An 8,270-nucleotide genomic window follows, 5' to 3' on the forward strand; every position below is an offset into this window, starting at 1 on the left:
ACTACTTAATCTGGGTTCCACAGGCCTCTCAGGAGTCCAAGGATAGAATTAGGGAGTCCCATGAACTTGGATGGCAAATATATATATATTTGGGGTGTGTGTGTGTGTGTGTGTGTGTGTGTATATAATATGAATAGAACATTTCTCAATAATTTGAATACATGCAAACCCCCAAAATATTAGCAGTATCTTGCAGATATCTAAAAATGTCTTTTATGCTCATCTCTACTTCATTCTGTTGCAACTTGGTGGTCCAAACCCATATCAGGATTCTGCAGGTCCCAAAGTTTACAGTAACTAAGTTTTCCTATATTGTTCAAACTAGATGTACCAGAAATGAAGCAAGTGCTGCATTTTGATCTCCATGTGGGCCCTTGGATCCATCTTCAACTGTTTAGAATCCAGAGAACAAGAAGAATGAGCAAAGTCACCAAAAATCCTCCCAAGGTGGGTGGGGTTTATCATTCACTTGGATACCAAATTATAGAACCCCATTATTATACTGAGCCCCTGTCTGCATAACTGCAAGAAATCAAATTCCTTCTCCAAGTGGGAGTACTTAAACCTTGCACAAATCTGTCTTTATAGCTGATTATCAACTTTCTCTTCAATTTACTGCCCAGGTTTTTCTGCCCATTCCCTCAGATTTCTCAGAGCTTCTTCTCAACGCTGCCACAACCCTCCTCCACCTCCCTTTCTTCCCAAAGTGAAGACATAAATACCTCCGTTATGTCTCTAAGCACAGCTCACCCAGAACAGTCATGGTTTAGAAATGAAGTTCAGAGAAGAAATAAACTATAAAAATTTAAAAGGAAAATCTAAATTAAATTATGATATGTAACTCTCCCAAAATCCACTGACAAGTCTCTCCTTAGGGGTCCTGAATGGTCACCTCTTTTGTCAACCTTTTACCATATGACTGGGGCTCACTGACCACCTCAGGTGGGGAGCCTATTCACCTTGGCCACCCTCCTCCCCCCAAGTTTATGGTGCCCTGCTCAACTCTCTGGCTTCAGCTAGAGGAATCCAAAACAAATTGACCTCATGGTATTCTCTCTAAACACACATATGAAGATAGCCTTATTTAATTATTAAACAGAATACCTAAGTCTGGAGTATCTGAAATTAGAAGATTTCCCCCAGTTCAAAGCTTCCTAAGAACCTTAGAAGGTGATACCTACCTCAAAGCTGTGTGAATACAATGCTTGAAAAGGTGACCCCTTTCAGTACAAAGAAAGGCTGGCTGGACACCCCTGAGATCCTACCCTGGAATTAGAAGCAACATAGAATTACCAAATCAAAAGTTTCAACAACTTTAAGATCTATTTTCTATCTCAAGAAATATGAAGGAACTATTGGTAGCACTCACTTTTTTTCTTTTTTGGCAAAGAAGAGGAGGTGTCTTTGTTACAGAACATGGAAGAAGGAATGCCTAATTAATTCTAGTGTTCTTAGGAGAGATTAGAGAAGGCTCCGTGGTGGAGGTGTCATTTGACTTAAGATGAAGGATGAGTGTACATTATTTGTGGATAATGCAGAACTGCTTAGCAAGCTCATTGTGTGGGTGATAAAGAATGGTGAGAATAGGAATCTGAGAATGCTTTACTAGGCCCATCTCACCTCCATTAGTTTTATTGAACCTTGAAATGGCTTTTGAAGTTAACAATCACCCCAGAGGATACAAAGTTAGGCACTTAAAAAAAAGACATTAAAGTTTTGTAAGTTCCCCAGTTAATCCATCAAACACATTTCAGTCTTAGGTAACAGTGTGTAAACTCTATCAAGGGCATCTGAGGTTCCCTAGGAAACATCTATAGCCAGACAAATGGATAACACTCACTAAAGATACAAAGAGCCTAAGGAAAGCTATGGAATCACCTTTCAGGCAAAGATGTGTTCATTTAAAGCACAAACTTTTTGTAAAATCTTCATGGTGCTGAGAAGGAAAAATGCCAAAGGACAAGTTAGGATGGGGGGTAAGAAAACTGTGCTAGCAGAGTCAGATTTGTTAGATTTTTCACCTGAATTTGGCTTTGCTCATGTTGTTCAGCTTATTGTCCCAAGCTTCTCCAGTTTAGCACACGAATCTACAAAAATATTGTATCCTTTCAAGACATAATTTAAAAAAAAAATGTTAAGGTGGCAACTATCCAACTACTTCCTGAAGAATATAGCATAGTATTTAGACTACCTGACAAACCTCTGGAAAAGAACATCTTAGAAAATTCTCCTTTGAGTTCTGTATATTTTAGGGGGAAAAAAGTTTTCTTTAATTAGGTGATGGCTAATGGACTTTTAAAACAACTCCCTTGCTAATTAAAAGAATAAATTGAACTTGCTGGACCTTTCAGCTGCTCTTTAACACCCTGCTTTCTGATGTTTTCCAGCAAGGTTTCCATCACAACATAAGTCAATGAGTTAAGGAAAAGTGGCAATAAGGACTGGTTGGAATGGTTGATCATACCTTCCAAAAATAATAGCCAGACGTGCCTGTGAAAGTTTTCCACAGCATGCTTTGGGTGGTTTATTTCAGATTGATGCCATTTTTTTCCCTGCTATATTTCCCAATCATCTAAAATAGTTCTGGCACTAGTAGATGAGAGAGAGAGAGAGAGAGAGAGAAGAGAGAAGAGAGGAAGAAACAGGAGAGAAGGAGGGGAGGGGAGGGGAGGAGAGGAGAGGAGAGGAGAGGAGAGGAGAGGAGAGGAGAGGAGAGGAGAGGAGAGGAGAAGGGAAAGGGAGGAGTGGGTAGGGGAGAGCAGAAGAGGGGAGGGGAGAGGAGAGGAGAGGAGGAGAGGAGAGGAGAGGAGAGGAGAGGAGAGGAGAGGAGAGGAGAGGAGAGGAGAGGAGGAAGAAAAGAAAAGAAAAAAGAAAAGAAAAGAAAAGAAAAGAAAAGAAAAGAAAAGAAAAGAAAAGAAAAAAGATGTTGGGGAAAGGGGTATATTTGTTGAGGGAATGAATGAATAACTGCTTACCCAGCAAGTAGCCCATTTGGTCTGTTTGAGATCTCACTTTTCCTAATCCAGAGTGTGAGTCAATCAGAGTCAATAGCAGGCAATAAGTGAAGTGATCGATATTAACTTGGCAAAAGAGGCTAAGAAATTTGTCCTGTGTCACAAACTAATACACAGGCCATGGCTAGATCATCATCTTCCCTCTCTGAAGATCCTATTGAGAAAATGTCTAAAAATTCTATCCTTCATTCTGCCCATTTTCAACCAAGGAAAAACACTTGGTGCAATTTGTAGATGCTTTGCAAGGGCTCAACAGCTCTGCTAGAAGTCATCAAGAAAGCTGTTTGTTTCCTTCTGTAATTCTGGACTCAGTGCATTTGTCTCAGGCTCTTGGTGATCTGGGACAGCACATTATGTGATGCCGTCCAGGGCCATGCCACTTAGGAAGTTTTGCTTATGTCAACATTATGCACTGTACACATTTTTTTCCTTTTGCTAGGGGCAGCTGAAAGTAAGTGACACTAATTTCTATTCTGCAGTTATCCAAATATTGCACTCACAACACAATCCATAAACATAATGACTACTCATCAATAAAGCAGGGGGATGTGTGAGAAATTGTAATTGTCACCCCCCAAAAATTTAAAAAATAAAAAGAAACAACAAAAACGCTGGCAAATGGTAGGTCCCTTATCTTAATTACAGGCTTATTTGCATTTAAATGAAGGTTATTCTATAATTACTACTGAATGTTTTGTGTTGGAGTTGAAATACCACTCTGCAGGCTGTCAGCCCATTTCCTTTTCATTTTCTCTTGTCATTCTTCTTCTCTATAATTGTCTGACATAGGCAGGCACAGAGAGGTGCTGGCTTTTAATTCCCTTTCCAAAAACATCACCACCTCAGGGCACCTTGTAGATTCTGGGGCATCTAGCTACAGTCCTTCTACAGGATGGTGCCAAGAGAATTAAAGAAACCTCCCTCTGCAAAAAACAATCTCCAGATCTGCCAACTTGGGAGCAGAATTAACTTGGCCTGACTATGCATTGGCTATGATGCTGAGAATTCCCTCTCCCTCCCCTGTGCGCACATCACACCCAGCACAAACATTAGCATTCATCAACAAATACAGTCCATTCTTGTTACCTGTGGTAGTACTGTTCTATAAAGTCACCGTGGACATGAATTAGAAAGCACTGAACCATTGCTCCTAAGGGAAGTACAGGACTATGTTCCTGTAAGCCTTTGGTCACAAGATTTTTGTTAACCCATCAATACAAAAACTTATTTTATGCTCAGAGACACTTTGTTTAGTATATATTGTTGATTCATTAATATCAAACTCACAGCCAATAGCACCATAACTCATACGTGAACAAAGTTCATTTAAACATATATATTTCTCCATAAACACATAAAGCCTTCTTGCACATAGAATCACTGGGTGACTCTCCAGCACTATGCTTGAGGGCCATTTTACACAGGAATACACCAATAAAAAACACAAAAGGATTTTAAAAAACACAACAGACCACAAAAAGACACTTGTTTAAGTAAGGGGACTGAAGCAAGAAGGCAGAGCATCATCTTGTTTAACCTCAACTGGGAACATGTGTATGAGGTGACTCACATTTTTCACAGTTCTGCACATGTCTGTGAATAACTGCAAAAGCATCATGGGTATCAGTTTAGGGGGTTACAAATAAATTTTAGTGAGCAAGTGAATTCACAAATATGGGACCCATGCAAAGTGAGAATGGGCTGTGCTTACTGAGCATCTCTTTTATGTTTACCACATGTGAGATGCTCTCCAGAAACTAAGAGAGCATGTAGTCCTCAGATTGGAGGGGGTGGATGGAAAGGAGCTGGAAGCAGAGAGAGAAACTGACAAAAAATATATAAACAAGAAAAAAACAATAAAAGTTTTAATCATGATAGTGCCATGAATAAAACAAACCGAAAAAGGATTGAGATGGAAATAATGAGGGCAATAGGAAAGGGTTTGTTTTAGATATCAGACAGCATTCATGGTAAGATTCAAGAGACCCTGAAGAGTTGGGGGAGGGATGGAGACAGAGGGAGGAACATCAAGTAAGAAGAACTGACCCGGGGAAATGTATATTCCATAAATTTAATCAGTGGGACTAGAGACTGTTGCATGTGAAGAAAAAGGGACAGTATGAAATGGGGTTAGAGGAAGGGCAGGGGCTTGGTCTGGCAGTGCCTACTAGAGGCGATAAAACAAGTGTACTTACTTATTGGTGCTCATCCCACTGGAGGGAAGAAATCTCCTAGAACCTAATAAGGTGCAACATACTGCAGGTACTCATAAGCTTGGCTGACTCACTCACCAGAATGCCTGCAAAACACGATGGGTGTATCAATTCAGGATTGAGCTTTACTGCATATAACAGAAAAAAACCCAAAATATGTTAGCTTAAACAAGATCACAGTTTATTATTCTCACTTAGTAAGAAGTCCAGATGTAGGCAGTTGCTGATATTGGTTTAGTGGCTCAAGGATGTCCAAGTTGAGGTCTGTGGAATTTGCTTGATTTTGCCTCAAGGTTGTAAGATTGCTGCTCCAGCTCTAGCCATCACATCCTAGCTCCAGAATGAGGGAAATGCAAAAAGTGTATGTATCAACTGAGTCTAGTCCCTCTTATACAGCTTTCCTGGAGGCCCACCTGATGACTTCCACTGATATCTTATTGGCCATACTGTGCCATGTGTCCACCTCCAGGTGCAAAGGAGACTAGGAAATATATCTTTTATACTTGGATACATTGCTTCCCCTAACATAATTGTGTGTAAAGAAGAGGGGAAAATAAACTTTTTCAGCAACTGGTAGTCTCCATTCATTGAGATTAGGGGCACACGTTCCAGCCAATGCCTTGGAAGTGGTACAGCTTCAGAGATGAGGGACACTGGGGCCATATAATAGATTTAAATAGTGGATATGGAACTTTAAAGTTGATGAGGAAGATCCATTAAGTCAAAATATCTCCATCCATTTCTCCTTAGACCGGCAGCCCTTTGTATTGCGGATGAGGGCCCCTCATAAACCAGTAACAAATGCAAGAAATTAACACGCACACAGCCATGTTCAGTCCTAACACTGTATTGTGAATTTGCTTATTTATGGTTTTCATCAGTCAATATAGAAGTCCTTATGACTAGGGTGAATGTATCATGGGGAAGATATGCTTTGAAGTTGAAAGAAAGGGAGAAAAAATAGAAGATCTAAAACAGGGCTATTGTCAAAGAGATAGGTCCTAGACAGACAAAAATTAAGAGGACCAAATCAGTCTATAGAGTTGAGAAAGGTTCTTCTGAGGAAGTGACGATTAAGCTGTGACCTAAGGATCAATAGGAATCAATTAAGTATCAGGGTAGGGGAAAGCAAGAAAATTCCAGTCCCAACATCCTTTGCAAATGTTAACGAATGAAAATTAAATCAGGACAAATGCCATGCTTAAATGATAAGGGGAGCAAAGAGACCATCTTAGTTGTCTTTGCTAATTTATCAGAAATTCAAACCTATTGGAAAACTTCTTGATTTCTTGGCTTTTTAAGGTCATTGCTGGACAGATGCCAGTGCTAGTGCTTTGGGTTTCCTTAGCTCTTTATGTTCTGCACTTTATGTCCTTTGAGCTGAATATTTACCACCTAAGCCTAAAGGGCAGGTAGAAAAGCAACCTACTGTGTGGTTTGGCTCAAACCTGCATGGAGCAGGTGGCTCTTCCCCTGCATGGGACAGAGAAATCTAATACCTTTTGCTAGCCCCTGCCAATTCTGCTCCTCCCATGCTTCTACCTGCTGGGCCTCATCCCTGTATATGGGCAGGTAGGCACCTGGCACAGCAGATGTACCCAATGACCACAATACAGATGTCCCCAGGCATCTCAATGTGTATGTATCCTCTACCCAGCTGCCAGGGAGGGCTTTCCAACCACAGATTCCATGATGCCTTTTCCCTACTCAGGAACCTCCAGTGGCTTCCCTATAAAACAAAATCCAATCTCTTTAGCATAACTTAAAGACCCTCCCCAATCTATCCTCATCCTAATTTTCCAGATTCACCTCCCACATTCATCTCCTGCTCTCAAGCCACACTGACTGCTTGCCACTTTCTAAACACGTCATGCTCTATTCTTGCCTCTATATCCTCTTCCTGGCATGCCACCCTCACCCCACTCCTCATCTGGCACTTTAAGACCCAGACCTTATGTCACTTCCTATGTGAAGCCTCCCACAATGCTCAGCTAGTTGTTCTTTTTGCAATTATTTCTTGCAAATATTTATTCATATATCTGTTCTCTCCTGCTATACTGTAGGCTTCTAAAATACAGGGGACAATTATAACCATTTGTGCACCCTCTGCATCTTGCATAGAGCCTGGCACATCCTAGGGCTTCAAAATCACTTGTTTCGTAATTAACCATGGTCCAATGAGTGTGCATGACTTTGCAGTATGCAGTAGTATCCATCTTCCTGAGAGCAGCCACCTCTAATGGTTCACCTCTGGTCCCCCACCCTGCCCTGAACTAGTGGAGAGGTTACTGTGTGGCACCCCTACAATTACCTGCTCCACTGTGTTGGCACGTTCTGCTTTGGCACCCTCCCTCCCACTAAAATGCTCCCAAAACCTGAGTTCTCCAGCTTTTTTGAAGTCCCCGTGGAATGAGCAGCAGCTGAAAGACGAGGTAGATGAGGGGGCTTCACAAGGATCCTAAGTAAATCTGGGGCTCCCTGACCCTGACCTCACCCCATTTTATGACTTCCACCATTCAGGGCATTTATAGTGTGGGAGGTTGTGCATGACTGCAAAGAATATCCTTGTCCCTGAGCCTCTCTTACCCTCCCCCAGCCCCACTGCACACTGAAGTCCCATCCCATTGTAGAGGGAAGAGAGAGCTGTTCTCATCAGCTCCCCTGGGGAGCTGGGGGCTGCTGCGCCATTGTTCTCCTTCCTCTCTACCATGCTTCCCCCTTATTATTTTCCTCCATGCACACAGCCTCTTCATCTCCTCCTCCTTTGAAAGGAGCCTCGGCACGTTTCCCCTTGCCCCTAACAGGTGTGGGGAATGACCCTGGCCCTCCGCTGGGGGCCATTTGCTGTGATGCTCCAGCTTTATAGAGTGTCATTTGTATTCAGTCCTTCCCTCTCTTGCTCTTGCCCAGTGTGTTTTGATGAGCTTCTCTCTGCACTCATATTGTCTCAGTCGTTAACCACTCATTTGCAAGTCTGTAATTTACTTTTGATCATTCATTTTATGAGGCACACAGGGTAAAAAGCCGATTCTGTTCTTTCCTT

At 41.7% G+C, this 8,270-nt stretch overlaps 1 long non-coding RNA gene across 1 annotated transcript; it reads right to left on the reverse strand.

Moving 5' to 3' along the window:
• Positions 1 to 331: 331 nt before the first annotated feature.
• On the reverse strand, positions 332 to 1,274 carry LOC109250332 (uncharacterized). Its single transcript, XR_002072991.1, has 3 exons — positions 1,182 to 1,274; positions 723 to 795; positions 332 to 390 (listed from the first exon to the last, which is right to left on the reverse strand). It is a non-coding gene; the product is annotated as an uncharacterized LOC109250332 (long non-coding RNA).
• Positions 1,275 to 8,270: the final 6,996 nt, after the last annotated feature.

The sequence above is a fragment of the Panthera pardus genome, unplaced genomic scaffold, assembly GCF_024362965.1.
Source record: "Panthera pardus isolate Hobbes unplaced genomic scaffold, ASM2436296v1 HiC_scaffold_12, whole genome shotgun sequence".
Lineage (NCBI taxonomy): Eukaryota > Metazoa > Chordata > Mammalia > Carnivora > Felidae > Panthera > Panthera pardus.